Source organism: Pungitius pungitius, chromosome 20 (genome assembly GCF_949316345.1).
Source record: "Pungitius pungitius chromosome 20, fPunPun2.1, whole genome shotgun sequence".
Taxonomy (NCBI): Eukaryota; Metazoa; Chordata; class Actinopteri; order Perciformes; family Gasterosteidae; genus Pungitius; species Pungitius pungitius.
In genome coordinates this window covers 8,429,615-8,442,515 of record NC_084919.1, presented here as the reverse complement: position 1 = coordinate 8,442,515, position 12,901 = coordinate 8,429,615, and the positions used below count along the sequence as shown (strand labels likewise).

The window sequence follows — 12,901 nt, the reverse complement described above, 5'->3', positions numbered from 1 at the left end:
CAGTCGCCCTTTACTTTCTGCAGCGAACTACAGGAGAACCTCGGACTTCCTTGAAAAGAACAGAAACGCGTCGAGATGGGAGGGTGCAGCTTCCACCTGCATGCAAAAGTAAACCCGAGCCCGTAGACGACAATCTGTCAGATGTGTTTACAGTTGTCTAAAACACTATTGACCCCTTCCTCCTGCGTCTGCTCACTCCCAACCTGCTGTGTGTGTGCACATGGCCTCGGAATCTGTGCCACATGAATATAGATCACATACAATCCTCCCATTGTCCAATCTATCACACACACACGCACACACACACACAGGCTGCCCCTCCTAATGCGGCCGTATTTCTTTTCAGCCCACATGGCTGAAGAGGGGAGGGAGGGAGGGAGGGAGGCTGTGCGGAGGGGAGGGAGAGAGGAGGCTGCAACAAGAGCTTGAATGGGAAATCTGCTAAGAGAGTATTTGGTATTTTTAGTATTTGGTCACTGAGGAGTGAAGCTCTAAGCGAGTCTCTGTGAATGTGGTGTTCCTCTCCAGCGTTCAACCTGCGTTTGACCTTATGAAATACTGCTCTAATGGTTTATGAAATAATTCTTCTTTTGCAATGAATGTTTAAGTACGTGTCATGTTGACTCCAAAGACCAACAAGTCACCAACAAAACCTGCTATAAAGTTACAATAATAACCATATTTAGGCTACAAATAACCTTGATCCTACAATAATTATAGAAACCAGTGTTGACAATCTCATATCAGAGCTAAAGAATGTCAGGTGGTTAAAGTTCTGATCATAATGTATCACTTTGTCATGAATCCAATTGTTGAACTAGATTTCTGCCTTTCACAATTATACATCGTTAAATTGAATATCTTTAGTTTTGTGACTATGGTCAGACAAAATGACCTATGAGAAATTTGCGAGGGGCATTTATTTATCTTTTTGCAGGTAGTTAAACAAAAAATAAGTATGATAAAACGCAGGTCTATCCCAACTGGGTTTAAACAAAGTCCCCCCAGAGTCCCTGTAGCCTCCGATTGGCTTGTATATCTCATACAGATTGGCACGCGTACAGTATTATGATCATTGAGGCGGAGACACGAGCCCGAGGAGCATCACTCATTAAAGAGCCCATTGTTCTCAGGCACACACACACACACACACACACACACACACACACACACACACACACACACACACACACACACACACACACACACACACACACACACACACACACACACACACACACACACACACACACACACACACACACACACACACACACAGGTCAACAGCTCTCTCTGCTGAAGGAGGGCTTCAGATCTAGGCCACCTCTAGGATTAGGGATATCCATCCATTGAGCCATACGTCTTCCCTCTCCCAGCGACCAAACAATATCAATCTTTCATGTGTTCATACCGTAAGCAGGACACGAAGAAAGCGTGATGCTTGGACCTTGGAGGAAGAGGCTTATTTAGCACCAACAAACATCAGGGATTATTAAGATACGTGATTAAAGATCAATCCTACTGATAATTGCCCTGTGGTTATGCAATTAATACATCTTAATTACCTAAACGTTAGGCATTTTTTGCTTTTTCTTTCTTCTTTATGAAGTAGTTTTACAAACTAATATTCTATCATTGTTCAATCTAAATCAGGATTTATTACTTTATTATTATTATTTATAGAAATATTCCTGTACTTCCGAAAGACATCTCTTCAAATGTCTTGTTTTGTGTAACAAACCAAATAACAAGAGATACTTAGTTATGAGTACACTTTGCTTAGAAAAGGACTTAATAAATGTATGATTCAACTCATTCACACAGAATCTCTCTCATTAGCATTAGCCCTTCTCGTTCAGAAAAAAACAAAACATCCCTCATCCAATATTGAGGTCTATCAAACCTCCTTTCAAGTTCCTGAATCAGGCACCTACACACACCCCCCCCCCCCCCCCCCCCCCTCATCTGACACGTTTACGCTTTTATTTCCTATTTGGACGCAATAAGAGGAGCGGTAGGCGGACCCCCTAAAAGCCCCTTAAGCTCTACCGGATCTGCTAAATGTAAAAATCCCCCCCCCCCGTCTTTCTTCCTTCACCACCAGTTGTCTTTCTTCTTTTCTTTTTGAAATCAGCCCTCGGCACTGCTAATGTAATCAAGCCTGCATCGATTTTACCCCCTACACCCCCCCACCTTCTTTCACCGCGTTGTCTTGTTCAGGCTGCGACATCGCACACCTTCCCAGTGCCGGAGGAAAACCTGCTGGGTGGAGATAAGCGTGAAAATGTGAGGTGTGGAAAACCATGAGGTCAAGTAACTGTTCACAGGAAGCCCACTGGTTTGTAAATGCATGAACTTAAGCTTAGTGAACAAGAAGCACCCATCTTGTCTTCAGCGATTGGAGGCGAGATGTCAAGGCTCTGCGCTACATTCCTGATCGCATCGGTTGTTAAAATTGAAATACACATTTCCCTCAATTTCTGACAAAGACCTGCCTACAATAAACAAAACATGTTGCGAGGTGGCTTATTAAGTCAAACAGCCCAAAACAGATAATTGACAGCGTAAAAAAGACAGACCCAGAAGCAACAAATGTTTGGACTTGGGCGGTTGGCTCTACCAAAAATGAATAAATAAAGATCATTTTCCCCTTTGTGCCACCATTTTCATTGTTCAGTCAGTGAATGAAGTTGTAGAATTTATTGCATGTAGAGCAACGTCCTTGCTCTCCAATCCAATCCCCCCTTTCTTTCATCCCTACATCTGTGTGAATGAAGGCGTGGCACCAGAGGTCAGCAGGAAACCCCATCGCTCTGGTCCTCCCAGAGATGAGGAGCAAAGCATGAATTATCTATCAGCACTGGGGGGAGGGGGAGATGGGGGAGAGAGGGGAGGCAGTGTAGGATGATGGAAGTTGACATCATCATACTCCATGTTTATAAGCAGCATTTCATTTTCTGCCTTTGTGTGAACAAAAAGAAAATGTGTAATCATTGGATAATAATGACATGAAGAGAGTGATAGTAGCACGGTATAATTGTCGAGTTTTAAGGATGTTGAAAATCTCTGTAGACACGACTACAGTAGAAGTTCAGCCAAGTTAAACTCATTCCTGAATAAACACCACTCTGTCTCACACACACACACACACACACACACACACACGCAGACACACGCACGCACGCACACACAGACCAAAGTGATAGAGAGGCTGTCCTGAGTAAACAAGGCGTGATAAATGTTTTTCTGCCACTGATGATTTTAGCATGAGGTAAAGTTCCCGAGCATCACGCACACAAACGCGTTAAGTTAAGCCCTAACATTTGCTTAACGACCTTTTTCTGACACCAAACTCTTGTTCCCTCCCTCACTGCCCCCCTTGTTGCACGTCTGCCCGTTCAGCAGACAGCGGTTACTGGGTAACAACGATCCTCCTTCCTCCCCCCACACTACTGCTCCGCTGTTTCCGTCTGACCTACTCCATTGAAGCAGCTGGGATTCCATCACACACACACACACACACACACACACACACACACACACACACACACACACACTATTGACAGTCTGCCCGTACACATTTTAAGACACGTTTGATCATGTTAGTGAGCTGACTCTGCACAGGTCGAACTGTAGAGGCTCTCCACATTTCATGTCCAAAGTGTCTCATGTGTGCCGTGTGAAATGTTGCCCTCGCAGCATAAACCGGGGGGGAGGGGGGGGGTCATTCACATGAGCAGAGCAGAGCGCTGCCTTTTGCAGTTACTGGGTGTTATTCTTCTGAATGAAAGGCAGCGGGGCCTCCTCCTGTCGGCTGCTGCTTCTCTGCGAAAGTCAATAGACACAATGCAAACTACGCCCTAATCCCACTGTGCTCCTTGTTTGTTTTTGGTTTTCATAACTCTGTGTCTTGATGTGGGCACACGCGTGTACTTGTGTTATCTGTTCAAACACAGCTTGATGTGTGTGTGTGTGTGTGTGAGAATCGTAGAAATGTCTTTGTAGAAGGGCAACACAATGCTAATGGGGTGGATAGGAAAAGGGAGATGGTATCAAAAGCAAAACTTTTCACAAAGACTTTTCAAAAACGGGGGAAGAGATGGGAAGCAGCGTTTTGCCACAGCAAGAGGGTGAAAGACTCTTTGATGTGCCGGAGCCATTTTGACCGAGTAGCGATGCGAAGCCCGATAGCGGAAGGGACAAAAGAAACAAGAGAGGAGAGATAAAAGCAGACCGGGAGAGAGAAAAGTCAGGGGGAGGAGAAAGGAGCAAGAAGTGAGGTAGACAGAATGCGAGTGCAAAACATCCCAAGGAAAAACAGTTATTATACACACAAACATACACAAAGACCCAGCAGGCATGGCGGTTATGCCTGGTTTTCCCTCCCCAAGTGTTAGACCCGACCGACCCCCCCCCTCCCTCTTTTGAAATTCGAGCCGGGATGAAGGAGAAACACTCGGGCCGGATCTGTGCACCTCTGCTGGGAGCAAGTGGACGGACGTTATCAAGAGACACAGTCGAGTGTTTCGTCTTTGTGCCTCAGCGTGGCCGCGAATCCAGATCCGGCCACGAAAAGACCGAAAGAACGCACAAACTGGTAGCACACAAACTGTGTGGGTCGGGGGGGATCTTGAGAGGTACTCGTGTTAAAACGCTCTTGTTTTACGAGCAGGCTGATTTGTACGCCGGAGCTTTTGGTGCCTTCGGACAGGGAGGCAGGTTTGTTGCAGAGTTGGAGATTTGTAGCCAAGCGTCCATTTCCATCAACCCCTCTCTCCCCCGGCAACAGAGTTTTATATTGAATGCAATCTAACCCCACTGGCCTGGTGGCCCCCCCGAAGCCAGAGGGACAATAAGATGGAACTGAAGAAGGAAGGTTTGTTAGTTCGCGGGAGCAGATTCAGTGCATGTTTTCCTGTTTCAGCAACTAAAAGAAAACTATCTCTGATTTTACATTTACTTCTGGTCATGAATACGGTTTTCAAACCCGTTTCAGAGCAGCGTTGAATGGACCTCTGCCCGGTCTTTGAAAGACAAAACACAGGGGAAAATTGTGTCTGACAAAATAATTAAATGCTCTGTAAGTTAAGTGTAACCCTCCATTAGTGTATCGTGCCAAAATTGAGCAGCATTTTGGCAAACTTTCATTTGATTCATTTCTGCTCGGCGGCATTCATTAAATCATCAAAGCGTAGTAACATGGAGACGGATCCCTGGCACCCGGGACTACATTAGGAGCCATTACCATCCAGCCTCACTGTCTCCACTCATATCGACTCCCATCTCGCTCTCCAGCGGAGCCTCCCGAGGACCGGCCGCATCAATAACCACAAGGCCCGAGTGTTTGTGGGGCTCTCTGGCCAACAGCCGGTTCACATCATTGTTTATCCCATTGTGTGTGTGTGCGTGCCTGCCTGCCTGCGTGTGCATACAGCTGGTTCTGGATCTCCTGCATTTAGACAATGGATTTATACACACTTGACAATGTAGATCTCAAAGGGTGCTGAATTAATATCATTGCATCCCATTAAGCTTCATCCTTCTGGTTGTCTTTGTTTACGCCGTCGACCCACACACATAAACAACCCGTGTGCCTATAGTCGACCTGCACACAATCATGTAACCGCACACACAAGTTAACATGAACATGGACACACTTCAATGTAGGAATGCCTGCACACACACAGCATTATGTCGGATGCCGCGCTTGTTTCCTGACCTACATTCCAGCACCAGGGCTGTCTGCTCTTCTGTCCTGAGGGCCTAAGTGTGTGTGCGTCTATCATTAATCCAATTTTATAATTAACTTCACACACAAAATGCCATAAATCTGACACAAAAACACTGATGCAATGCACTGGAGAGCCACGCTTGTAGTTGTGCACTGTATTCCCTTTTAGTGTGTGTGTTTGTGTGTGAGAGACTTTCCATCCCCCACATAAAGTTCACAACTGGCTTGATTAAAAGTGTGATGTAAATAATGTCCAAGCTGGGATAATGACAGGAATCAATAGGTAGCAGCTGGAATATTACTTCATTGACTCTCACTATATGATTGATGTGCATCAATATTCCGCTGCACACTTCACTCTGATGGCCGACACTCCAATTGTGACTGATTTACAAAGACAGTGCCGTGGGTTTGATGTCCAAAAAAAGAAGCAGGAAGCAGATGTAATTAATGTTCCTCGTTTCACACAGCTGTGCACAGAAGCTTCTGCATTGCCCGACACCGTGACCCTCGTGCTGCAGACGGGGGAGTGTTGTCTGAGTTAGACCGACAGCCACAGACCGAGCTAATTTAGGTTAAGTGCCTCTAGTCGCTCAAGGGCACAAAGCAACAAGCCACCTGGGGCTGGCAGAGGAAAGCCGAGTGTGTGTGTGTGTGTGTGTGTGACCCACTACCCACATTGCACCTCACTTCTCATAAACAACAGGTCATTTGTGGAGGGAAAACGAGGGCGGTCGCAACACCAAACCCGCTGATCAACAATCAGCCACGCAACCAATTTACCAACGACCACAAAACTAGGAAGTGAGCAAGACAATGAGCCCGGAGGTGGAGGCACAGCCGGGAGGTCGGATGTGAAGTCGGATGCGTGTTCTGGTGGATGGCATTGATCCGTTTTCCAAAACCAATACATCCACACTGCGTCACTGGATTTGGCCGTGTTCACCAGGGCCGTGATCCATCGATCCAAAGTCTCTTCTTTGTTAGTCGGATGTTCTGCACGTCCCACATTTCCTTCATGGGGCACAGAGTATGAAAGTAAACTCCTGATATAAATAATTTGTACATATAAAACGTTTATCTTCATGCGTTTCATTAGTCGCCATTTAGTAATGCCATGCTGGCAAAGTTCCTGGAAGGAGTGTGTTTTAATCCCTGGGTAAAGACTGAGAGGGTTTAATGTGTCTCAGGACAGGCTTAGGGCTCATCGGATGACGTGGATCGGTATCATCTGTAAGGCACACACATGCACACAGACACTCTGTGATGGTTTCATCTGACTTATGGAACAGACTCAGGGATGCACACAGGTGTGTGTGCTCTTGTGTGTGTGTGTGCACACACACGCACACATGTGCTAAGCCTGGGTTCCTCCCTTGATAATCCTGTATTGAGACCTCGTCTGGGAAATAGGCAGAACCCCAAATCCACTTAACCCCTCCCTCTCTCTCTCTCTCTCTCTCTCTCCTCCTCCGCTTTCCTTATTTTTAAACCACCCCTTCACTGTCCCATTTGAGCAATGATGAAGGGATGGAGGCATTAATAGAGAGAGCGGACCTCTGTTGGATGAAATGAGTGCAACCTGCTAATGGTTCCTGAGGGAAACGGGACTTGCTCCCTGATCTAATACTCCCAAAATGTATGACCCCCATTATTCTATTATGTGACAACCCATATGTCTCTCTTTGGTGTTAGTAAAATAAGCCCGTTCTCTTTGACGGGCAATTAATCCAACTGTAATTTGGTAATCTCCATAATCCAATGAATTTAGTCTGATGTTGTTGTTTTCGTTTTGTTTTTTGACTGTGTGTGATCTTAAGTCATTTTTATACTGCTTCTTAGATGATCAACTTTGAAATGTAGGCCTGGAAGCACCGGCTCAGTCCCTCTGCATGTCTGTACTACGTCGCCACCTGGTGGTGGAGATTAGCAACAGCTGACAAACGCTGGTTTACCAAAGTCATCCTGCTTCGTTACATCAGTTTAACAACATTCTAGAAATGTAGATTCTGCTATAAGCAAACGAAATGTGAGTCGAACGGTCACCGGTGGACACTCCCCTGAGGTTTTAAAAGCTGCAGCTTCCCTTTCTCCACATTGTTCCTTCTTTTTTTGCCTTTAACCGTAATCAATTGATGAAAGTGGAGTGGAAAGCCTTCAGAGAAGAGACGTTGCTATGGTGAGGAACACTCATTAGGAGACAGATTTAAAGAGGCTCCTAAAATCACTTTCCCTCTCTCTTTAATAATCAGCCTCTATGGGGGGACATGAGCTCTTCACAGGCTCGGCTTTGCTCTGTGAGGCTTAATGGAGCCTCCAGCTGATTGGGACATAAAGGAGAAGGGGAGAAAGAAGGAGCTGGTGCTTGGGTACAGGGTGGAGGAGTGAGGGTGTCTTTGGATAATGGGAGCTATGTGTCCTCACAAGCAATCACATAAGTTGTTTTGTGGTTGTCCAAGTCATTGAAAAAATACGTCTAACTATAACATTACTGGCACCCAAATAATTAACAGCTACCTTTTCTTTCTCGTTGGGTTGAAGCACATTGTGCACTTTGTGTGAAAGCGTACGGTAGAAGAAATGTAACCATGTGTGCATTCTGCGGGCAGAACCGATGAGGAGCGCAAACTAGGCCGGGAGCCTCAGAGGGCCAGACGCAAAGCAGCATGAGGTGGAAAAAAAAAGCTCCCTGTAAATGCAGCGCTCATTAAAGAAATGAGCTGCGACCGAGGTAGATACAGCCGTGGAGCGCTAAGACACACTTATCCTGCACTAAGGTACAATAAGATTACAATTACCAACGACACAGCCACCGCTGAACTGACTGAGGCTAAAGGAGAAGGCAAAAGCTGTAGTCAGATTAAGTCTTAAAATCGCGTTATGGCAAGTGTTAAGACAAACTCTTACATTCATTACGTAATTGTTTTTCCAGTGCAGATGGGTTTAAGCTTATTGAGACTTTGTAGTTTATACAAAACAATTTGTACCGAGCTCTATCATTTTACAATTTGTTAACTGGCTGCATGGAATACGAACGCCAAAGTATTGCTCACTATCAATACCAAATAAACAGAAGATTTGAGTTACAGCCTAAAAAAAAACATGGTACTGAGAACCAGGATGAGAGAAAAGGGTGAGATCCAAGAGCTCTAATTGTGAGCTAAAGATCTGCATGTGCATCAGCCATCTTCAGAATCCGGGTGCCATGTGGTGCCAAACAATGAGCCAACCCCCAGGTGACTCCCTTTGCAGAACACAGGAGATGGAATTGTTTGAGATAATTAGAAACAAAATATAAATCTACCGTGAAAGCAAACAGATGCAAGTGGGCCGTTACAGTGTTAGATTGTTGTTTAAAGCTCCCAGTATGGCCTTTGACACATTTGGTCAGAGGAAGGATTAATGTCTCTGTAGATTCCAGTGATTATCTCTCCTGATTTGATAATGAAGCCATTAAATAAAATTCAATTGTGCACATAAGGGGGCACCGAGGGTCTCGTACACCTGATCACTCCTGACAAATGAACTCCTCTCTCGTGCCGTCGCTTCCAGTCTCCCAGCTGAGAACAGCCCCATAATATCAATCAGACTATATTATATTACTACAACAAATTAACAAGCATGTGCACACCAAAAGACAATACCAACCCATCAAAACACTACATCTGACTTCAGGGCAGAATTAAAGAAGTGAAAACATGACAAATTAAACATTATTAAATCACATTTGGTAAAATTAAACTACTTTCTTTCCCCAAATTGCTTCCTTCTAGATTCCATCAACAAACTGTTACTTCAACTTAGAAAATGGAAGCAATCTGTGATGTGATTAACTTATTTGAATGTAACCTGCCACCATATTGATCATCATATTTCAGAGGAAACATGCTTATCTGCGAGGAGCAGACCAACAAAAGAGCCAATGAACAAACTCAATTACCTCCCGACGTGTGCCAGCGAGGACCCTCGCTAGCTGTCGGTCGCACGTGATGGAGGAGCGCCTGTTTAGCCAATCGCCGGCCAGCCATTACCTATTAGGCCTTTAACAAGCCGAGAGGTCATCCATCTGTCAGGCACACGGCTCCCTATTACCCACTGATTACACCGCACCTCTTTGGATCAGACCTGATAAATGTCGAAACGCATGCTCAGGACTGAATCAGCTGTTATGTCCGGTGAGTAGATTAGAAAAAAAAAAAAAAACACACACCGTTCACACAGACTTTATCTACGAGAGCGAGGAAGAGAGACTGATGGATCGTGGCAGACAGTTGCTTCGAAGGAAAAACACTGCCTCAACCCATTTTACAGTTGAACTACTCCGAGCGACCCCTGACCCCCTACTTACAGAAATGAGTTAGTGTGTGTGTGTGTGTGTGTGTGAGAGAGAACTCCCCCCTCTTTCCTTCATCTCATTAAGCCGTGTGTCATGCTCCCTCCTCCATTGTTCGCTACCTCCGACCGGCCATTGGGGGGTGGGGGGGGATTTCCATGCACATTCAGGACTGAGGGTGTACTCATGTACGAGTGAAGCCTTGAAACTGACGTGTTTCATTGTGTTGTCAGGAGAAGGTGTTTGACCTCAAACCTGAAAAGTCCCTGAGTAAGAGGAAAGACTTTACTGCAAAGTGTGGGAAAAATTAACGGTTTTATTCAAAATCAGTCAGTACGAATAGTTAACTACGGCTGCATGTATTTTGAATGCAGGAAAGCTTTAATTTTTCAATTGTGGAGCCACCCTCAATCAACTACCTGTTTTGATGGCTGGCGTGGTCCTTTTTATGTGAATGAAACCACAAAAGGAAGACGGTGACAAAGAGCTGAGGGCAACACCCAGCCGCTGCTGGTTCCCAGCGCCCCGCTCTTATTTCCCTAACTGGTTTTCAGCAGTACTTGCCCATTTCATTTGTTCTCATCTAGTTACTCTGCCTCCCTCAGGTGCTCTTCCCTCGGGAGTTGTTGGCACCGATCTGTCGATAGCTGAACCTGCCTCCCCACTGAGGGATTATGGGGGATTCGGTGGAACACCTGCTCCACCTTTAAACTGATGTAGAATAGGAGGAGGATCAGAGGAAGAAGCTCCTGGAAAAAAAAGAACTGCAATTTCTAATCTGCAGTATGTGAAGAACTTGGGGTCAGGTTGCAAACAAAGATAAGTGAAGACTGAAAAACAGGGCTGCACTATTAGTGGAAAAGCTTACAATATGAAAATATGGCCTACAACAAAATGGCAACATTTTCAATTATATATTGTCACGCTGCAGAGGACAAATTAGCAAAAAACAATTTGAGCGTGTTAGGGTCGTGTGTTCAGCGGCGCATGAATGCTGGGTGGTTGAATCAACCTAGAGACCCAGACAATACTGTACCCATGGCAGCGACATCTTGAGCTGTCACGGCGTGTTAGCCAGAGCAGGCGTCAGGGCGGGCCACACTGGTATGTCAGCACGCGGGTTTACCAAAGTTACCATGAAGGAAGACAGAGGAAAGCTGTGAATAGAGCGGATTGAAAAGACTCAACAAAAAAAGTAGCTACAGAAGTTGAATCTTCCCTAATTTGCCTTTTCACAAGTCATTTGGTCGCGACCCCAGGCACAATAAGCACTATGAAGTACTGTAATGTCGGATCTTTGAGTGTTCTCGTCAATAAAAAACGTGATCATGTGACGGATCTTGTCAAATCCTTCAGCACTCTGTCATGTCCCTCCGTAGCTCCTTTATGAAGTGGTGGAGGTGAAAGTGGGTCACCTCCATCACCCATCCACTGTCAGCTCTGCTACCCTTCCCTGCGGGCCTGGCCCATCACCTCCAGCTGCTAGCTATTGTGTCTTGTTCCCAGGGGGTGGCCACCCAGGGGTGTCACGGTGTCCTACTGTCGCAGAAGACAGTGAAGCGGGGTCTAAATGCAAGCAAGCGCACGGGCATCCGGTCTAGATGGCACATATTGACTAACAAGGTGGCTGACCATACGTGGAAGTGCTCAAACACATTTCTTGGACAGTAACTAGTGCAACATGCAGCATGAATGACAGTAGTCCTCGACGCCTTTCTCTGGGGGGTCACGGAGGCCTTTCTAGGAGCCCTGGCCAAGAGTCTCAGAGGTCACAAAGCCACAGTCTGTACAAACGAGACGCAGAGCATCTCTCACACACATACACAATCACAAAGACAGATGGCACAGATCACTCAGATAGCCGTAGATACCTTTCAAACGCTTTCCCCCCCAACAAAAGCACCACAATCATTACTGCAGCAAAACAGCAATGTGCTGCCACGTTAAGTCGGCTAAGTCTCAATAAGAGGCTCACAGAGACTGCTACCTGGTAGTCCGGCTCCGACGTTGAAGGCAAGAACCCCCTTCTAATCACATCGCCTTTGAGGTCAGAGAGGACGCACACACATGACACAATGAAGCTACACTAGACAGCACTCAACATCTCTGGCAAACTGACGAGTTTGTCCCAATTCCACAACTTCAAACCAACGCCCCCCCGCCCCGCTCTGCCAGCCATTACCTTGCCCCCCATGAAAGGCTCCAGTTCTCCCAGCTGAGACTTTGATGGTTGGTCCCAGCAGCGGTTTGGGTGTCCACAGAGAGTCCGGCCTCTGGTGGACCTTTGACATGGAGAGCAGGCGTTTGCGGAGGCAGCCCTCCGGCCTGGCGGGTCTGGGGCTGGGGAGGGCCCGGCTCTGGAGGCTGTTCCCCATCTTGCTGGTGGGCAGGAAGGAGCGCAGAGTTCCTTTCTCGCCAGGCGGGTCCTCATAGCAGGCCCTGTGCCAGCAGCTGACCACCGGCTCAGAGGAGAGGCACTGTGCGTATGTGATCATCCCCGGCTAAGATCCCCTCCGCCCCCCACCCCCCTCAAAGTCCACCCTCTCCAGCGCTATACAAGACCAAAGAGCCCCCCGACACACACACACACACACACATAACTCCTCCTACTTCTAGCACAATCCAATCTGTCTTTGGACACATGCAGTGGAGGTGATGGGACGCAGGGGTGACAGTGAAAGACCTCCCCTATGCTTCAAAATCCTCAGTAGGCCTCCCCCCGTCTTTCTGGGACGATAGAACGGGGGTTTGGAGGTTTTTGCAACCCACAGGGGACCCCCCCTCCACCTTGTATCCTCCCCTCTCCTCCTACTGTTTTTGTCCTTCCTCTCCCTCTC

At 46.6% G+C, this 12,901-nt stretch overlaps 1 protein-coding gene across 5 annotated transcripts in view; it reads right to left on the bottom strand.

The window, feature by feature from the left end:
• nhsl1b (NHS-like 1b) overlaps positions 1-12,901 on the bottom strand; it is a 73,656-nt gene that overhangs the window by 20,473 nt on the left and 40,282 nt on the right. The window lies entirely within an intron of this gene.